General features: G+C 38.5%; 1 non-coding gene across 1 annotated transcript; it reads right to left on the reverse strand.

Annotated features, from left to right (window-relative positions):
• On the reverse strand, positions 358-429 carry TRNAG-UCC. The gene has a single exon. It is a non-coding gene; the product is annotated as a tRNA-Gly (tRNA).

Consider the following 21,332-nt stretch of genomic DNA (forward strand, 5'->3'; position numbering starts at 1 on the left):
AATTTGGAGGATCACTGCTTTACAATGTGGTATTGGTTTCTGCCATACAACAGCACAAATTAGTTACAGCTCTCTCTTATATATATATATATATATACAGAAATCTCCCTCACTCTTGAACCTCCCCACCAACCCCACCCATCCCACCTCTCTAGGTTATTATAGAAGTGCCAGACTAGGCTGCCTGTGTTATACAGCAGCTTCCCACTAGCTATCTATTTTACGCATGGTAAACCTCCACCCTAGTATACACCTCTCTCATATATATATATATATATATATATATATATATATATAAAGCCAATGAAAAACTTTTGTTAGTGACTTTTTATTTTCACTTGGCATGCAGCACTTTAGTTCCCCAACCAGGGATTGAACCTGTGCCCCTGCATTGGAAATGCAGCATCTTAAACACTGGACCACCAGGGAATTCTTCCTGGATTATAGTTTCTAATATAAAATCATAGCAACAGAAACTTCTCACTTAAATTTCTCTCTCTCTCTTTTTAATTTTTTTTTACTTAGCTCATAACATTTCCCTGGTTTCATCATGTTTTCCTTCAAAGGCTAACCCTAAGATGAGGAAAAAGCAAAACTTCCTGATATATAAAATAGAAACTCTACCAGCTTCTACGACAAATTTTCAATTTTAGTGGTAGGAAATACCCTTCACTTTGTAGTGCTAATGGGAATGAGGTAAGACAAAGATCCTTTGTAGCTTAAAAAGAAAAATATTCCCAAATATCCCTTCCTGAGACAAAGTCCCTGAAGGCTGCCTACGGGAACTAGGTGGCAACCTAAGCTTCTTCCAACTCAAGAAGTAAAACATGCTTCCAGATTTGCATCATTCTCAGTAAACCAGGATTAATGCCTTGGCTCTGGGTGATTCAATAACTTTATGCCCTTAGGCAAGGCATTTAGCCAGAATGGGTTTCTGTTTATCTGTGTTTTGAAGGGAAACTTAAATAAATGGTGCCAAGTATTGCTGGATGAGAGACAGTTGAACTCAGAAAACCCAAACTATTTTAAAATTAGTTGAAGCTCTTGGGAATGAGAGAGTCAGTTCCTAGGGAGATTGATAAGAAGTCCAGGGTCCCCAAGGAGGAGAAAGGGGTCTGGGGCTCTTGAAGTGGAGATTGAGGGTCTGGAATTCTCAAGGAGGAGAAAAGGACAAACATGTTTCCCCACACACACACATTCCTTGCTGCTGCTGCTGCCAAGTCGCTTCAGTTGTGTCCGACTCTGTGCGACCCCACAGACGGCAGCCCACCAGGCTCCCCCGTCCCTGGGATTCTCCAGGCAAGAACACTGGAGGTGGTTGCCATCTCCTTCTCCAATGCAGGAAGGTGAAAATTGAAAGTGAAGTCTCTCAGTCGTGTCCGACTCTTCGCGACCCCATGGACTGCGGCCCACCAGGCTCCTCTGTCCATGGGATTCTCCAGGCAAGAGTACTGGAGTGGGGTGCCTTAGTCTTAGTCAATTACACAACTCAGTTTAAACTCTGTACTAAGGATTATACAACAACAATGTAGCTGGCTGGAGGACAGTTTCGCCTTGAAAACCTTCTGACTAATCCTGACATCTTAGAACGTATATTAGGGGAGCGGGTCTGGAGGATCTTCCCATTGGTAAATTCTCATCTTGTGATCCTAAAACGTAAGTCGTGGGAGTGGGTCTGGTAAAATTTTCACAAATTTGAGACGTTCTTTTGATTCATTGTAATAACTAATTACAAGATATAGAACTCCACTGCTAACACTAGCAAGGGAGTACTTTTTCTGCCCCCTTCTGATGTCTATGTCAGAAGCTTTCTCTATCACTTTCATACTGTAATCAAACTCTATTGCACAAAAGCTCTGAGCAACCAAGCCTCGTCTCTGGCTCTGGATTGAATTCTTCTCCTCCAGAGGCCAAGAATCCCAGTGTTTTCATGAGTCAGCAACAACCTTTCATGAATAGACCATTATATTTCCAGGTGTCCATCTGAAAAGTGGATTAGACCATTCCAGTTTCTCTCCATCCTGAAAAAAGCCCATCTTAAGAGCTGATTCATTGGAAAAGACCCTGATGCTGGGAAAGTGCGTGTGTGCACACAGTCAATAAGTTGTGTCAGACTCTTTTGTGACTCCATGGACTGTAGCCCACCAGGCTCCTCTGTCCATGGAATTTTTTAGGCAAGAATACTGGATTGGGTTGCCATTTCCTACTCCAGGGCATCTTCCTGACCCAGGGGTCAAACCTGTGTCTCTTTGCATTGCCTCTGTTGACAGGCAGATTCCTTACCACTGAGACACCTGGGAAGATGCTGATGTGGGAAAGAGTAGACGCAAAAGGTGAAGGGGGTAGCAGAGGATGAGATGATTAAATAGCATCATTGATTCAATAAACAGTAATTTGAGCAAACTCCAGGAAATAGTGGAGAATAGTGGAGGATAGTCGAGCCTGACATGGTGTGGTCCATGAGGTTGCAAAGAGTCAGACACAACTTAGCAACTGAACAACAACAACCAGCAGGTCATCTCATTTTGAGTCTGACCAACCCACAGCTCCCTTGAACCCCTAACTTTGGCTCTTTCCTTAACCATTCAGTCTGTTGGCTAGAACATTGCTACATCTGAATTGTGAGACCCATAACATCTTACAGATGTTACCCAGAAAATCCATGACATCTTATGCAAAAACCAAAATGAACCTTTTGGCCAACCCAATAGTAATCCTCTGGAAGTATCTGAAATAAAGGTGAATAAGAGTTATCTATTATTGTGCTCTTACTGTGTACCAGGCTAATATCCATATATTTCTAATTAATGCCCACAAATATCCTACAAGTCAGGTTGCTCACTGCCCATTCTTCTAATAAGGGAAACAGCCGCCTCTCCTATGGGAGACGCTGCTCTTGACATCAGGATTCAGACTTAACCCTCATCTATACAACTTCAAAAGTTGTCTCCAGTTTTCTGTGACATGTTATAAAGACTTCATTCCTGAAACAGTTCCCTCCTTCAAACAGAATGATGTTCTAGCCAACCAACTGAATGTTTAGTGCCAAAGTTTGTGGTTCAAGGGCCCTGGTTTGGTCAGACTCAAAATGACCACATCTGCTGGTTAAGATGGGCTTTCTTTTTTTTCCCCACGATGGACAGAGACGTGAACAGTCTCATCCACATTTCAGGTGGATATCCGGGAATGTAATGGTCTATTCACAAGAGTTTCAACTCGCTTTAAAATAATTTTGAACCAAGGTTTCAGTTTCCTAAGTGAAGAGTTGAAGAAGAACAGGAGGAGCTCATGCAAAGGGGCTCTCAGGAGATGCTGGAAGGACAGAGAGAGACCACCTCTTAGGCCACACACACAGCTGCTGGACTTCATTAACTATAGGTTTCTCTTTGAAAATGGCCATGTATTTTGGTATTTTAAAATATAGACTCTTTTAATCTTCTGCTGTTTCATTTCATATGCATTTTAATGGATGTGTGTTTAACTTGATCCCTGCTTCTTAATGTGAATTAATCCCGGAGGGCACACACTTTATTGAAAAGGGAAAATAATAAAATGACTGAAAAAGTGATGCTGTTCCTGTTCTACACCACTTGGCAATAACTGTTCACTGAGAAACAACCTCTTGCTGGACACGTTGGTACCTAGTCTTAGTGAGGCATCTAAACCAAAGAAGAACCAAACAAATAAAAAACAAAAAGAGAAAGGGAGAGAGAGAAACTAAAATGTGGATTGTGTATGTAAAAATTTCAGCTGATCTCATAAAATTAAAAATAAATAAATACATAATTAAAACTCCTGGTTGGGAAAAGCCTATTATTCCAAATGAAGTTAAATTTTGAAATGAACCGTGTCAGCAGTCAGCTTAGATAATTGAGACAGAATATTCACTTTGGGTCTTGATATGGATCTAAGGATTCCAAGATAATGCAAATGAGTCCTTTATTTAAATTTATTTTTTAAATTTTATTGGAGTATAATTGATTTATAATGCTGTGTTAGTTTCAGGTGTACAACAAAATGGATCAGCTATACACATGCATATATTCACTTTTTTTAAGATTCTTTTCCATATATGTCATTACAGAATAATTAAGGAGAGTTCACTTTGCTATACTGTAGGTCCTCATTAGTAATCTATTTTACATATACTAGTTGTACCTTCCTCTTGTTTTAGGCCACTGAGTAAGTTGAGGGAAACATGTTAGGGATTAGGGGAATAAATTTCAGTCAATAAAGAATTAAAAAACAAATCCCACGGGATGCCTAGAAAAGAGAAGATTTCAAAGAACCAATGTGGAAACCTAGTACTCATCAAATGCCCAACAATCATTACTCTCCATTTCCCAATAGGGCATTGTGTGTAACCAGGCACATATGGATATGAGTGAAAGTGATGCCAAGCAAATTTAACTCTTGCCCTCAGTCTTTATTTTGCTTCTAAGATGATTTGAGGGACCATAGGTTCAAAATAGCCCCAAGGCAGAGGAAGGTCACCTGAGGTAGAGAGTAATCTTTGCTTGCGGCAAGAAATCAACTTTATCTGTACTAGGTCACTGAGATTTTAAAATTTCTTTGTGACAACAAAGAGGATTAATTTGTTTATTACAGAATTACTCAATCCTTTGGATACTCAGAAGTGAGAGTGTAAGGGTAAGCATAAACAGTACTGCTTTTCTGTTATCATTAAAGAAGAACAAGAAAAAAATACAAACAGAATCATTAAGATGTTAGGAAAGACAAACTAATTAATCTGAGACATGGAAATAATCTATCAATGGACAACTCTGGACTTCGTTTAAGGACAATTAGCAAAGATCAATAAAAGTGTCATGTATAGTGATATTACACTATATCATACTATATGTATTCAAAACACTTTCTTCTAATAGTTTAAATGAAGTTCTGCCAGGGATTTAAAAATTACCAGATTATGAGATTATGTCATGAGATTTGTTTCTGCCTCATTATTCAAGAATGAAAACATGCTCCATCATTGTCCCTCCAGCATTTTACCAGCAAGAAACTTTTCTCTATCCCATCTTCTACAAAAAAGCAACATTGCAGCTACATTCACAGCTGAAAATGACCAGACACACCAAAGAATGCCTGGATAATGGCCTTGGTTTATCCCATAGCATTTTGTGTCTGCCCCTCAGGCAAGCAATTCATCATCACAATCTCACCAGTGAATCATAGGGCTCACACATTGCTACAAATCCTGCCTTTCAGCATGCCCAGAATGAACCATTACACATCAACCCAGGATAAAATAATCCCAGTGAAACCAGCTGACCTGTCAGAGGGTGCCTAGATAACACTGAAATAGACAGCACTTAATGCAGTGGGGGATCTGTCAAAAACAATAAAGATTGGTGTAAAAACAAGTTGCAAGTTATTGATCTGCTATATTACAGTTGCTTTGAAAATAACTGGATTTCACTTTTGCCCTTTAATTTATCCATCTTAATCACATTCTGTCAAGACCAAGGCACACATATTATGCATAATAAAGGTCAAGAATACCCTTGTGTGCTGCCTGACCCAACACAGAGATGTGTCCTAGGCATCAACACACATGCATACAAAATTGTCTGCTGACAGTCTCCCATGAAATGGACCAACCAGAAAAATCTAACTGGAAGGGACTTCAGTCTTTAAGGCAAACTTACTGTCCAAGACATGAAAAAAAAAAAAAAAAGATGTCAGTAGCAATACACATATTTTAGGTAATCTCCCTTTCAGTTAACTTCAACTCTAAATCCATACAATGAGATGCTCTCTCAAATCTCCCAGGCTGCTTGGATCAATTTCTGGCCAGCCTTGTTGGATGGGGGCACACATCATCAGTATCATCACCAGTGCATGTGTGATAAGTCACTTCAGTCATGTTCGACTCTTTGCGACCCCATGGACCATAGCCTGCCAGGATCCTCTCTCCATGGGATTCTCCAGGCAAGAATACTGGGGTGGGTTGCCATGCCTTCCTTCAGCAGATCTTTTCCACCTAAGGATCAAACTTGCATCTCTTATATCTCCTGAATTGGCAGTTGGGATTTTTACCACTAGTGCCACCTAGGAAGCCCAAATTTTGACCTAATCATAAATGCTGCTCCCATCTTTAGAGGAGGTGTTAATTATCAGAGGCTAATGTGTGTGAGTGTGTGTGTGTGTGTGTGTGTGTGTGTGTGTGTGTGTTTTAACTTCTGCTATCTTTAGGGTTTACTGAAATTTATCTTTGGCCAATGAAACATTGGGATTTCTAATCCTGATGCTACACTTGATACTTACTGATTCTTAAATTCTCATTCTGTGCTCACTTTTGAAATCTCTTTAGTGGAAAACTCTCCAAAGATCCAACATTAAAGATTTTGACAGAACCATAAAGACTATTGGTGTTTCTTAATCCCCTCAGGGCTATTTTGTGAGTCTCACCTAAATACCTTCCTTTTGCCTTTCTTTTATTCGCTAGTTTTCTCTCCTTCTCCCCCCACATACATGCACGCAAACGTGTGTACACACACACACACACCGACACACACACTATAGTTACAACATAGATGGTATATTTCAAAAAATATTCCACTTATTATAATATTTCATAATTTTATCTTGCTGGTCTCCCCAACCCATCTTATTCCTAACCCTCTATTGATATGGAAATAAATGACTAACCAAATGGGTAAAGCAAATACTTCTGAGCTTGCAGTAGCAAGAGAGTCTGTCACCATCACTTGCCCATCACTTGAAGTTTTGGCAGAACCTCAAATGCAGGCAGAGAAGGGGAAATGTTTATAGTGGAAAAAGGGAAGGCTTCAGATGTGCCCTGATTGGAACATTTGACATGGGGATGCTTCAGGCAAGCTAACTTGAAGCAAGACATCCTATATGGTTGGCTGCATGCACGTGTTTTCAGTTACTCAGTCATGTCTGATTCTTTGCAACCTCATAGCCTGCTAGACTCCTCTGTCCATGGGATTTTCCAGGGAAGAATACTGGAGTGGGTTGCCATTTCCTCCTCTAGGGAATCTTCCTGACCCAGGAATCAAAACCACGTCTCTTGCATTGGCAGGCAGATTCTTTACCACTGAACCACCTGGGAAATGCCCTATGTGGTTGGTTAGGAGGTACGTATTTGACTTTTTCCAGTTGGTCTTAAATTGGAAATGTTAATAAAAATTAGGGAAGCTGTAAGTTCTTAATGAATCTCTGGTCATTTGGGGCTAATCACTACAAAACTCATTGTTTAACATCTTGGGTGGTTACTAGAGATAGCTAGTAGATAGCTATTACTAATGATTCTATCTTTCTTACTTATAGCAGGCTGACTTCCTTGGTTGTTTATAGTAGCTAATGTGTTGGCTGCTCCAGGTTGTGTGTCAAAGTTCTGTTTTTATATACGGTATGGTCATTGTCTATTTGTATATTCAGTCTCTCACTAAGCACCTTCTATGAGCTAAATATTGTTCTAGATACTCATTGCACAGATGCAACCAGGACAGACATTATTCTTGCTCTCCTGGCACTTATGCTTCAGTGGGAAAAAAACAAATGGAGATAAATAAACAAATGTGTGCTATGCTGTGCTGAGAGCTACAGAAAACAGAAGAAGGTGAGATGATGGTGAAAGACGAGGAGGTTTTTACTTTAGAAAGACTTGCCAGGGAAGGCTTGTAAGAATTGGAGAAACATATATCAATGATCCACTTGGCATACAATAGAGTATCTTATTAGTCTTGACATATTCCACTTGGCATATCTTATATATTGTAATCCCTTCTATGTTCACGTAACATGGTACAAAGCCTTCATAACGCAACAGAGAAAATATTTAGTATAGGTCCCATCTTGCAGTCTTTTAATTAATTACAGTAACACATGGCCATCTACTTTCCACAGGCAGAGCAACTGAGAAGCACTATCACCCTCAGGAAGTAAAAAAGAAATAAGGTGGCAAGACAGGACTTTATTCTTCCCAGTACTCTATACTGTCTTGGACAGATTTCTTAGGTAGTCAGAGCTTCAAGAGTCATTAACTCTTCCAGCAAGACTTGGAAATAATCTTTACCAAGTGTGTACCTCTTGCCATGTCCAGACTTTCATGGAGAAGACAGTATAGTTACAATGGTTTATGGGGCATAAAAGCCATCACAGGACTTCATAAATATGTCTTTGCTGAAGAAGCAGAACTTTTGATAAAATATACTTACCATCTTAGATGATCTCATAAATTTTAAAATTCATTTTTGGAGTCACAGAGACCCCTGGGACGTGCATGCTATCTCAACATTTTTTGCTGTATGTGTACTGTATCAAAAATTGGTAATTAAGAAACTATACCCTTCAGTAGTGCTTCTCAGTCTATATCATGTGAAAGAATTACCTGGAGAGCATGTTAAAACACCAATTCTAGGAGTGATGCTGCTACCGATCTGGAGACCAGACTTTGAATACCAAAGTCTTGCAGGTCTCTATGTAAAACACTCATAATTCTCAAAGCAAAATGCATGAAAAAAATTGTGTTTTGTACAAAAAGCAATGTGGGAAATATAGGATGGAGCCCTGAACATTAAATTTTCAGCATGTCATGAATTTACAGAGACATTAAGAATGTATATTTGATATTGATATTGTCCTAGAAAATCCAGCCTGTGTGTTCCCCTGAACTAGATGCCACCTTCCCAAATGGTCTAATTATTTCCATTTGGGAACATTGTTGCAGAGAAAGAAGGGCTTGTGTTGTTGTTGTTTGTTTGTCTGTTTATTTGCTTTTTTGCATAGTTAAGTCCCAAAGAAAGCAAAAAAGAATACAAAATATCAGTGCAGGTCATCTCTGTCCACAGTGCTAACAATACCTCCCCCTTCATGAACCCCAACCTTGGCCCTCGCAATGGCTTCCTGGAAATGTGCAATGGGTTGAGTTAAAGAGGAAAATCCTTCTGTGACAGTCTACATGGGTGAGATGGGGTGGGAAATGGGAGGAAATCTCAAGAGGGAGGGTTCATGTACATACCTATGGCTGATTCATGTTGATGTATGGCAGAGACCAGCACAATATTGTAAAGCAATTATTCTCCAGTTAAAAATAAATAAATTAATTTTTTAAAGAAAGAAAACCCGGGATCCAGTCCTGAACAAGGTTGTGATGTAAAAGAAATAAGACAATTTTAAAAGAGGTAAGGGACTTGACTCTGGCTGTGTATTGCCAGCTTTTAAAAAAGTAATATTTTAAATAAAATTGAAAAAAATATTAACTGTCATTAAAGATACAACAGGTCCAAAACGTGTCACCTGTGCTAAGGCCAAATCACCAAAGAGAGACAATTCCTAACTTAATTGCAGGATTAGCTTCTTCCAGGAAGGCAAGCTTTATCCAGCCAATCTGGAATTACCTGGTAAGCTCTAGGGTGGGTAATTTACCCTACAGAACCTTAATGTTCCCCTTAGGAGAATGACCTTTCCTGAAAGGTCTAATTTCATTGCTAATAATTTCCTTTTTCTGCCATTTTTCTACCTTTAAAAATCTACTCATTTCTCTAGCTTGGAGGAGCTTCTCTGATTGCTAGGTGGAATGCTGCCAATTCGTGTAAAGTCAATTTAGTCTTTAAATCTACTCATTTGTACTTTTATTTTTGTTATTTAACAGATCTGTGTCAGCAGTGGGACTGAAGGAGAACTTTCAACGGCTACAGGAACAATGAGAAACACAGTCATGGTATCTCACAAGCCCTTGGAGTTCATGGTCTTTCTCCTATTCTGAGAGTCTTGCCTCTGAGCTCCACTATCTTTGCATTCAGTTCTCAGTCTAATCGGTTTTCCAGTTGATGGCTGAGTCGGTCATTCTGAGTCGGCAGACCATTCTGTCTAGAACTGAAGACCCTGGTTCCCTCTGCAATTCCCTAGCTGTTGGGAATCCCTTGCACTAATTGCAGACCGCAGTCGCCATTTACTGGAGCTGGCTGGTTACATGCTGGAACTTGCTGAGAGTGTGCATGGTCTTCTCTTGGTCAGCCTGCAGTAATTTCTCTTGGTCACTGCTGGTGTGTTAAGGTACACATGTCTGTTTGTCATGTTTTGTTTAGATAAAATCTGCCACTAATGGGGATCCTAGAAGTGAAAAAGAAAAGCCCCAAGTGGTGAGCATGGATCAATCATTTAAGAGTTCTTACAGTTCTTGCCACCTAACCCAAAGATTCCTGTGTTGGGATAAGTTGGTCATGGAATGGGATGGATTGACGCTAGATCACCCACCAACATCAAGAAAAGTTCCCTGCAAAGAAGACACAGATGTCTGCGTATTGTAAACATCACATAATTCCAAACCTCACAGCACATTCCTTTAGGTATTGTTGCTGTTGCCTTGGCCACTAAGTCATGTCCAACTCTTTTGCAACTCCATGGGCTGTAGCCAGCCAGCCTCCGCTATTCATAAGATTTCCAAGACAATACTGGGGCTGGGTTGCCACCTTCTTCTTCGGGGGATCTTCCTGACCCAGAGGTTGAACCAGAGTCTCCTGCACTGGCTGGCAGATTCTTTACTACTGAGTCACCAGAGAAGCCCCCCTTAGGTATTAGCTTGGCTCTAAAAGACCAAAAGGCTTAGCAAGCAAACAATACATAAAATGAGATTCTCAAAACCCAAATTGTTTAACATGCCACCTTCTGGCACACTTGCTTATTTTATGTCAAAGAGCTGTGATCCCAGAAGCTGTAAATACCTACACAAACAGCAAAATCTTCCTAAAGACAAATTAGGATTACAATGGCCATTATGGGGAATGATCCAATTAGACAAGACTGTTTACTAAAGAAGTGCCCTTGAAAGTAAGGGTTCCCATTATCAAACAAACAGAATGTGATGTCTGTTTTCACCGATGTGTAGATGCTTCCCCAAAGCTTCAAGTTTCCAAAATAGCTTCATTAAAAAATGTGTTGCAAAAACATAATGAAAATTTAAAGACACAAGATTGCAAACAACAGTCTGCCAATCCATTAGCTTTATAGCTACAACAATTCCAACCCCAGGCGCCTAATAGAACACCTGGACCCCCAACACTGCCCTTTCCTAGGGGTTAAAAATGTTGACCCAGGTAGACTCAGGAGACTTCACAGTAGTCCAGTGGCTAAGACTCCACTCTGCCAATGCAGGAGGCGTGGGTTCAATCCACGGCCCCTGTTCAGGGAAATAAGATCTCACATGCCCTACAGTGTGGTCATAAGATTAAAACAAAAAAGAAAAATAGCATTGGCCAGGAATCCCTGACTCGGTTGTAATCAGCTGGAACATTGGAAAAGAGATAGGTCCTCAAAACGCCTATGCAAAAATTTTAATGTCAACTCCAGTGCCCTCATGGGGCTTTCCAGGTGACTCAGGGGTAACGAGTCTGCCTGCCAATGAAGGAGACATGGGTTTGACCCCTACGTTGGGAAGATCCCCTGGAGTAGGAAATGTCAACCCACTCTAGTATTCTTGCCAGGAAAAATCCCATGGACAGGAGAGCCTGGTGAGCTATAGTCCATGGGGTAGCAAAGAGTTGGACACGCCTGAGCAATGGACCATGGCGCTGCACCAATGTTTCATACCTAACCCTTCAAATGGGCCCCTCCTAGATCGCAGTAGACTTTGGGAGATTTCTTCATAAATTCTTACATTATTTTTTAAAAACACCTAAGAAAAACTAAAATTAAATTAATTTGAAAAATGCCAAATTTGGGATATTAAAACCCAATTTAAAACTTTAAAATCCTCCACTTTAAAACCCACATGGAGCCTGTAAAGGGGATCCTGGAAAAACTGGCAGAAGTTGGCTAAGGGTAAAACTGCTCACCAGAATCACCCCTCCTGGATCTTTGTCTATATAATACCCTGTGTGTGCATACCTAGTCGCTCAGTCATGTCTGACTTTTTGAGATCCCATGGACGGTAACCCACCAGGCTCTTCTGTCCAAGGGATTTTTCCAGACAAGAATACTAGAATGAATTGCTGTTTCCTTCTCCAAGGGATCTTCTCAACCTAGGGATCAGATCTGAGTTTTGGGTCTCCTGCATTGGCAGGTGGATATTTTACTACTGAGCTACCAGGGAAGCCCATAATATCCAGTAGAGAGAGAAAAGTAAAATATATTTTGCACCCTCTTCGGGGACTCTTCTTACATCCAAAGAAGAGTTCTTTAATATTGCCAGAAATGTTACTGCTTGTCTCTGCTAAAAATAGACAAGATATTTAAAAGAATTTTTAAGTAGCTCTGTGATCTGAGATTGGTCAGATATAGGAAACTGATATTCAGAACCCAAGAGGAATTTTTTTTAGGTCTCCCCCCGCCGCCAAGTTAAAAATAAAACTGTGTACCCAGAGAGAAAGAAAAACCTTCTGAAGCCTTTATGAAAAGATTTACTAAAAAACATTTCAAAGGCAAATAGCTCTAAATCTAGAAGACAGAAATCTCTTGATTACCATCTTAGTAAGAAATCTCCCCAAAACATACATATTAAAAAAGCAAATTAAGATTAATGTCACTGAGTGGGTGGATCACCCTATGATGTCATTTATGCTTCTTGAAATTGAGAACAACTGTTCTTATCTTGCAAATCTCTACAAAACCAGAAATGCAGCTCCATAAGCAGTTCAAAGTTCATCTATTTTTTTTAATCAATCCCCAAGCTTCTCATATTTTTCTTAAAAAGGCTTATAACTGCATTTTTCCCCTGTGCCTCTGAGATGTAAATGTGAAAGTAGGAAAATTCAGGGAGGTAGTTTTTATCAAAAGCAAAATAAAACCAATCAAAATTGGAAAGGTCTTTTGAAAATGTTAAAAAAACAACTGAGGTGCAAAGTCTTTATAACTAGTAAGTTTTGTATACCAGATTCAGGGCAGTAATTTAAGAAACGGAGACTATAAAGTCTTTGTGTACATCTGTCTATAAGCTTCTGTGTGGTATAATATATATACGCACACATATGTCATACCTGTGGTATATGATGCATATCTACGGCATGTGTATGGTGGCGTGCTGCGCTTAGTCACTCAGTCATGTCTGCCTCTTTGCGACCCCATGGACTGTAGCCCCCAGGTTCTTCTGTCCATGGAATTCTCCAGGCAAGAATACTGGTGTGGGTAGCCACTTCTTCCCCCAAAGTGTGTTTGGCTGAATTAAAATGAGCATGTCTTTAGTTATCGACATTAAATGGAATACCTTTATTATACCTAGGCTTTCTCAAAGTCATATCAATTCATGTTATCTCTTACAAAATCTGTCAACAAGAAACCTAATTTGGGATGATGGCAGATTCTGTCTAACGTTATAGTTTCTCAAGTATTTTTGGTAACCTTATAGCTTAAGTCTTGTTAAGTTAACTTCAATAGTGAGTTAAATTAAATTCATTGAACATGCAGATTATTTCCAAGTAAGATAAAATAATGAAACATTAATTACTAACCAGATTTATCTACTTCTGCTTTCTTATTACAACAGAATCAGAGATCTTTGTTTATGTTAGTAAACATTCTGTGTGCCATGTTAAAAGACTGTACTATATGAAAGCATACGGTTCTAGAAATTATGAAATATATTCATAAATTTGTCAATCTAAAGAATACTGTTGCAATACATTGCAATTGATTACATTTTATTTTTCAATAGAAATTAACATTTCTAAAGGTTAAAATTCTAACTAATATATGCTACTAAAGCTATTAAAAATAATAGAAGAAACAACTTTTTACAAGGCAAGTAGAATGTGTTTTTGGTTATGAAAAGGTATGAGATATGGAGATGTATTTTCATTAAGGGAAAAGAATGTAATTTTGTCTGAAAGCGAAGCTGGTTATTTCAGTATAAAAGAGAAAAAAACAGAAGACAAAATCTTAATACAAGAAGAAAGTTGTAGATTTGTGAAAAAAGAATCTTGGGAAAGTAATTTTATGCACAGGCAAGCTGACTAAGATTGAAATAAATTTATTTAATAAGTTTTAATATTGAAAGTACATTGGTACAAAATGAAATTAGTTTTTCTCTTTCTGCTAAAATGATGAAGTTTAGAAAGCTAAATTGTCTCTGTTAAAAGAGCTAAGGTTTTTTATTTCTTTGTTTTTTACAACTATTTAACTTTTTGTTTTCGCCCATGGAGTGTTTAGCTGTCAGTATGGTTAAGTGAATAACTAAGTAGTGTTTCACAGTGATCCATGATCCTATGTGGCCATGAGTTTTAAAACCTTTAGATATTTTGACAAACTTTCCAAAAGTAAAATTTTAGTGAAGTCTTTTTGACATAGAAATAAGCTCAGAATTTTCAAGAGGGGTCCAGGAGTATCTCAAAACATTTATTCTATCTCTTTTTAAAAAAGAGAGATGTTAAACTAATTAGAGTTATTTGACATATTAAATTACATGAAAAACATTGTCAAGAGGCAATATTAAGCATCCTTTATGCTATATTTGTTTAGGTATATGTTACAAGTGTTCTAGAAATTCTGTGTAATTCCTAGAATTTCCACATGTCTTGGTATGTATTATTAGTCCTAATTCTAGTTATTATCTTAAAATGTTGCCTCTTACAGAAAAAACAAACTTCCACATCAATTCCATTACAATGAACTCTGTTCAGATTTTAACAATAACAGATTTTAACATCTTTCAGTCTTTTCATGGTTATTGTGTTACTCTGATGCTTTTACCAAAATGTTTCTGTGGAAAAGCCTTATCTTCAAGGAGATTCATGGAAAGAACTTCAACAGACACAGATTCCTGATAACTTTTAGATCATACGGTTGAACTGGGTAAGAATTTCTGGAACTAATGGGAAAACTGGATTCAAACAGAACAAGTATGAATTTCTTATGTCAGTTATTATAATTTTAGTGACTTTTTGCTTGAAACATGGGTGGTTCCTTAATAAGAAAAACTTTTACCTTAAACTATCTACAACAGTCAACAATTTGGCAATGTATACCCTTACAAAGAAAGAATGTTTATGCTTTTCTCCCTATCTGATCCCTCCAGAATTTGAAAACTCTTGAGTATTCTTTTTTTATGGCAAAATTGTAACTTAGTTAGACAAGTTTGGTGAGAATCTGTTTTCCTTCAGAAAATAAGCAGACTCATGTATAGAGAACAAACTAATAGTTGCCCATTGGGAGAGGAAGCAGGGCGGAGCAGTATAGGGAGTAGGGAAGTAAGGGGTACTTATTAGGTATAAAATAAGCTACAAGGAGTATTGTACAACATAGGAAATATAGGGGAATATAGTCAATATATTTTATAATAATTATAAATAGAGAATTACTTTTAAAAATTTTGAATCTCAGGTATTGGCCCAACATTGTAAATCACCTATACTTCAATTAAAAATAAAAATATATTAAGATTTTAAAGGGCAAAAAGTAAAAAGTTAAAAAGAATTGTGAATCACTGTATAGTGCTGTATAACCTACATAGTTATACAGCAAATATACTTCAATTTAAATTTTTAATTATTTTTCAAATAAATAAAAAATATAGAATAATCTGTCCTCCTTGTAATAGGACACAATTGAAAATATTGATTATATTACCAAATCTTTGACTTGTATGTCATGCTTAAGAGAGCTGTTCCTGGACTCAAATATGACAGATAATTTTAAGGAATTAGGTTGACTTTATAGAGACAATAAAAAATTTTCCCCTTGGAAAAATCAACCTGATACCTTGCTTGCAAAGCTCCAGCAAAATAGTCTTAGAAACAGCTCATATGGCCAATCATTATTCTTGCTACACTTATGAAAATAATCAAGCCAAATGTAGTGCAAACAAATTAGTCTTACTGGTATCATCCTTGGAAAAAAGAAGTGGGAATAATTATAGAAAGAAAAATTAGGTTTGAACATGTGTCTGTATTAGATTCTAGTCTTTGAGGTTTTGTTATTTACCTGTAAGTTGGACTAAATTCTCAATTATTATAATTTCTTCAAATGTCTGACTGTGACTTCCCAAAATAATATTCCAAATTTCTCCTACCCTCTCATCTGGAATCAGTAAGGGCAAAGATAGCTCTCATATTTTCTTGAAAGGGACTAACCACTTCCTCCTCACTACCCAGATGACAGCTGAAATTCAAGGACTTGGACCTTGGTATGTGTCTACCAGCTTAAGAAGGCTGTACCTGACATTTGGTCCTGTGTAAATGATGGAGACCTCCAAATACAACTGACTAGGAAGAAAAGTGATTGACGGGATACTTCCTCCCAAATACCAGAATAAGACTATATCAGTTCAGTTTAGTTCAGTTCAGTCACTCAGTCATGTCTGATTCTTGTGACCCCATGAATCGCAGCACGCCAGGCCTCCCTGTCCATCACCAACCCCCGGAGTTCACCCAAACTCATGTGCATCAAGTTGGTGATGCCATCCAGCCATCTCATCCTCTGTCGTCCACTTCTCCTCCTGCCCCTAATCCCTCCCAGCATCAGGGTCTTTTCAAATGGGTCAACTCTTCGCATGAGGTGGCTAAAGTATTGGAGTTTCAGCCTCAGCATCAGTCCTTCCAATGAACACCCAGGACTGGTCTCCTTTAGGATGGACTGGTTGGATCTCCTTGAAGTCCAAGGGACTTGCAAGAGTCTCCTCCAGTACCACAGTTCAAAAGCATCAATTCTTCAGCTCTCAGCTTTCTTCACAGTCCAACTCTCATATCCATACATGACCACTGGAAAAACCATAGCCTTGACTAGACTTTATACTTTAACATAAACCCCCCCGCTTTTTTTTCCTTCCCTTTTTTTCTTTACTTGGCATTGGCCTAGAAAGATAAAACCATCATTAACATCTCCCTAGGCATTGCTAAAGCTAGTAAACTCTAAAATTTACAGCAAATTTTTATTTTAAGTTAGAAGAAACTCTAACTGATCCCTAGTGTGAATGGGCAAAGGCAACAGTTCCCACAAATGAATTCATTAACAGTGTTGTCTTAGTGGAAGTGGTTTGTGCTCAAGAAGATTAATTGTTGTCTGTAGTGGTTATCATTCTCCTTGACCTGGCTGTCTGGTACATAACCCAATAGTGTTATTGGGTTACCTAACTGTGTTGCTAACTTTTCACAATAAGACTGAGCCACTGTATTGGTCAATCCCTGTGAATTCACATAGTTTAATTAGAAAGAAATTACCAGGAGGCATTATTAACTCAAGATTCACTTCCTTTGACTACTTCACTACTTCACTACTAGTTAAGAGTAAATGTAACAGATGATACTATCAGAAATCTTTCCTTAACTATTGATACTACTGCAGAATCTACTCCTAAAATGCTAGCTGTCAAAATTAAAAAAAAAAAAATAGTCCTTAGATTCTCTGGTAAAATTTTTCTGGATAATAGGATCCCACTCGATCAGCTTCTAACTGAGCAAGGAGGTGTCTGTGCTTCGGGCAACAGCCAGCTGCATCTGGATTGATACCACCTGGAAGGTTGAAACTCAGTTACATAAGATCACTGAGCAAGACACTCGGCTTAAAAGGTGACTCCTTCCACAGAGTCTTTCCTTGACTTATTTGATTTTGACTAGCTTGGATTTGGGGGACCTTGGCTATAAAGTGGACTCCAAATATTGGGAATTATCTTGTTTATAATAGTTATAAACTCCCTGGTTTGTTGTATTTTCTCAAAAGGTTCAAATTCATGTTCATTACTGCTAACCAGCAAACAATCTCTCTAAGAGTGGAACATTAGAAAAGAAATGAAGTGAATGGCCAGCAAAAAACATGGAAACCTAAAGTCATGGCCTGTGAATGACATTAGGCAAAAAATACCATGAGGTTTGAAAGCCACAAGAAGAATCAACAAAAGGTACAAGAATTACAGAGCAGTAGCTGAGACTAGTGCTAGCTGATGCTTTAATTTTTTTATCACATCTCTCAGCTAAGCTAAGACTCTGATCAAAAGGGGGAAATTGTTTAAAAGAAAGAGAGATGGCAGGCCCAAAATGGAGTCACTAGTACTAAGACCTTATCACCAAACTGAGATTTAATACCAAGCCTAATTGCAATTTTAGTTTCTCTCAAGAATATCACCATTACCAGACAATCTGGAATTACCTGGTCAGCATTAGTAGGTTCTTCACCCTGAGGAACTCCTATAATCCTGTTAAGAGGGCAACCTTCCTTGAAACAAAGCATTCTTTGCTAATAACTTCCTTTTTTGCCCACTTTCTTCCTGTAAAAACCATCCCTATTCTATAGCTTGGCAATGCTCTTTCTGCTTGTTAGGATATTCCTGGATTCATGAATTGTTTAATAAAGTCAATTTGGTCTTTAAATTTACTCAGTTGAATTTTTGTTATTTAACCCAACTAATCCACAGAGTTTGGCCCAGTGGGACCTTTTTCAAGGGTTACAAACAGCAGTTAATGAGCCCAGCTTGATACTGTCAGGAGCAGCTGTTCTGTCTCCTTTTGAGGACTTGGGATTATCCCTTCATTTCCCTTAATCACTCAATCAGTGTTAAAACAATCAATGAAATAAACAGCAGTCAAGTTAGGGAGTCACTATTGAGATGAAAATTATATATTAGTGGCTCCTCTGTCTCCTACATATGTCTAATAGGGCTTTAAAACTCTAATTTGCTTTTTGTTTCCTATTCTATTTACTCAGGTTGTTGGTGTCCCCATCCTGCAGGCAGCATACTGGTGGCCCAGTTTGAGTCATCTTTCTTGCCTGGGTCTCTTGCCTCCTATACAGCAGAGGCGTAATGTTGCTTTTCCCTGGCTCCCCTCTTCCGCCTCTTTCAGACATATTCTAGTCAATATATTTTGCCTAACGTTGTAAACCAGAAAAAAAAAAAAAAGAAAGAAAGAAAAGTAAGAAAGAACATTTCTTTCTCTTTGTGACAGAAAGAATGTTGAACTGGAAGTCAGGATGCTTAGGTGTTCACACCAATTGTTCAACTAACCAGGGACATGACCTTGCCAAGTACAAGATACTTGACTTTTAGGTTTTTAGGTTAAGATGTATTTGGTTCCCCTTTGGTTCTGAGAGTTTACTTCACAAAAATTATATTCAACTGGTGGCGATGGAACTAGCATTTACTTGGTTTTTGACCTGTGAAGAAACTTTCTCTGGTGTTTTTATTTATCTCTTTATCTTATTTTGATCCACCATCCCTCCAAGACAAAGATAACGTATTCCTGTCTCTAAAGAGATTCTTCACACAGTCTCATGAGTTGTACATTGTATACAGTCCATTCATTCACCCACTGCCTACTTTCTGTATGTCTGGCACTGTACTTCATGGACATACATGGAAAAGAGTTTAGCATTTATTTGTGACCTGAAAGTAAGTTACAAAATGCAAGATATCCTTCCTCTCTAAACCATGTCCCACTTCTAATTTCCAAACATCTAGAAACACAGCTTCCTGACTGAAATGATTAACAGAAAAGAAATAATAAAACAAGATTTGAAATCACTCCATCTAAAGACTGACTCATTTTGTGAGCACTGTTGTAAGCAGCTCTTTGCAAGAAACCACCCTCAGCGTGAAGCCCTTTTCTTGTCATTTTAGCAAAGCTGTAGTGTAACTAACTTTTAAACCAGGTGCCCCATGCTGATCTCCAGCCCAAGCACACCCTTCACATCTTTTGATCACACAATACCTTGCCTAACTTGTTGGTTCTTTCTATAGATCAAAGAAGCAGAAATGAAGAATAAATAATTTACAGATGACCAGATCTCTTCCCTAGTTTCCCTTTCAGTAATCGCCTGAACAAATGGGGTGAACAAAGCTTCCTGAACAAGATAACATCTAGAGGAGGATCACCAGAAGTTGATCAGCCTGCACTCAGTGGGGGATGGTGTGACTCTGACCCTCTATCTCAATGATTGAGATGACTTCCCTTTTTCCTTTTAGAGCTTTCATGATAGAATTTTCAGAAGTGGTTTTGGGGAGAATGCTACCATCTCCCCAGATTACTGTTATTCTGATTAAAAGCAGCTCTCCTCTCTACCAACTTTTGTTCTCACTTGAGTACTGACTTTTTGAGCTCCCAGCACCCAGATCTGATTCAGTCACACTGTCTTTAGTACTCACTCTTGATTTCAAACATCTGTGCCTCTGAGGCAGTCATGGGATAATATTTAGATTCACCCACCTCTTACGGACTTTCTCTTTCTTATTTGTATGCAGTGTTGTGTGTGTGCCTGTGTGCTCAGCCACTCAGCCGTGTCTGACTACTTGCAACCCCATGAACTGTAGCTCACCAGGCTCCTCTGCCCATGGGATTATCCCAGCAAGAATACTGGAGTGGGCTGACATTTCTTCCTCCAGGGGATCTTTCTGACCAAGGGATCAAGCCAGCATCTCCTGTATCTTCTGCCTTGGTGGGTGGATTCTTTACCTCTGAGCCACATGGGAATCCACATATGCAGTAGTGCTTCCATAGTTTCTAAGAAAAATGTCTAGAAATGGCAGATTGGTTGGAAGGTGAGAAGCGTTAGGAATTTGTGCTGAGAATCAGATTAAATGTCAATACAAATAGCTGTTTATTAAAGCTGCTGTATTTCACATTTCATGAAATTTAAAAACTGCTGAGAGATTTTTGGCAAAATGGAACAGGTGGTGATATGAGCACATCTCCTACACTTTATGTGAAAGAAGGGCTACATGTACCTCAAATCGGATAAGACCAGTGATAGAATATTAACCTGTTGGAAAGATGGGCTCCTTTGTGAGTACCTTGGAATGAGGGATGAGGAATACAACCAAGAAGCTTAGCTTAAGGGAAGAAACACTTGGAGCTTTGATAAAACATATGAAGGGCTCTCAAAGAAAAAGAAGCTTTGAGGTGAAATAGGAAGTATGAAACAAAGATAAAGACTCATTCTGTCTAAATACAAAAAAGAAGAGAACTTTCCATCAATTAGAATTGTTCTCTAAAGAAACTTCAGTAAGTTCCTTGTCACTAGAGACATTCAAGAGAAGACCAAGTGTCAATTTTATGGACAGACCCATGCATAATGATAAAAGACATTGATGACTGTTTTCTTTTCTTAACTTTCCTTAATCTTATGTTTTTTGTTAAAGTTCAGTGACATTTTATTCTTTGGAAACCCTTCTTATTTCACCTCACTATGCCTCTTTTCTTTCACAGTTGTGAATTACCTTCTCAACATCATTTGACCATTTCTGTTCTCCTTCTCCCGTTTCCCTGAGAGGAGGGGTGATCTCCTTCTTATGATGTAAATTGTATTCAATTGCATTTATTTAATGAATATTGGCTAAGCTCCCACTGTACTTCCATTCTGTGATAGATTTAATGGGGATGGGGGCAGCGAGGCACAAAGGGGAATAGCAGGGTGGATTGTGCTTC

This window comes from Capra hircus, chromosome 21 (genome assembly GCF_001704415.2).
Source record: "Capra hircus breed San Clemente chromosome 21, ASM170441v1, whole genome shotgun sequence".
Classification (NCBI taxonomy): domain Eukaryota; kingdom Metazoa; phylum Chordata; class Mammalia; order Artiodactyla; family Bovidae; genus Capra; species Capra hircus.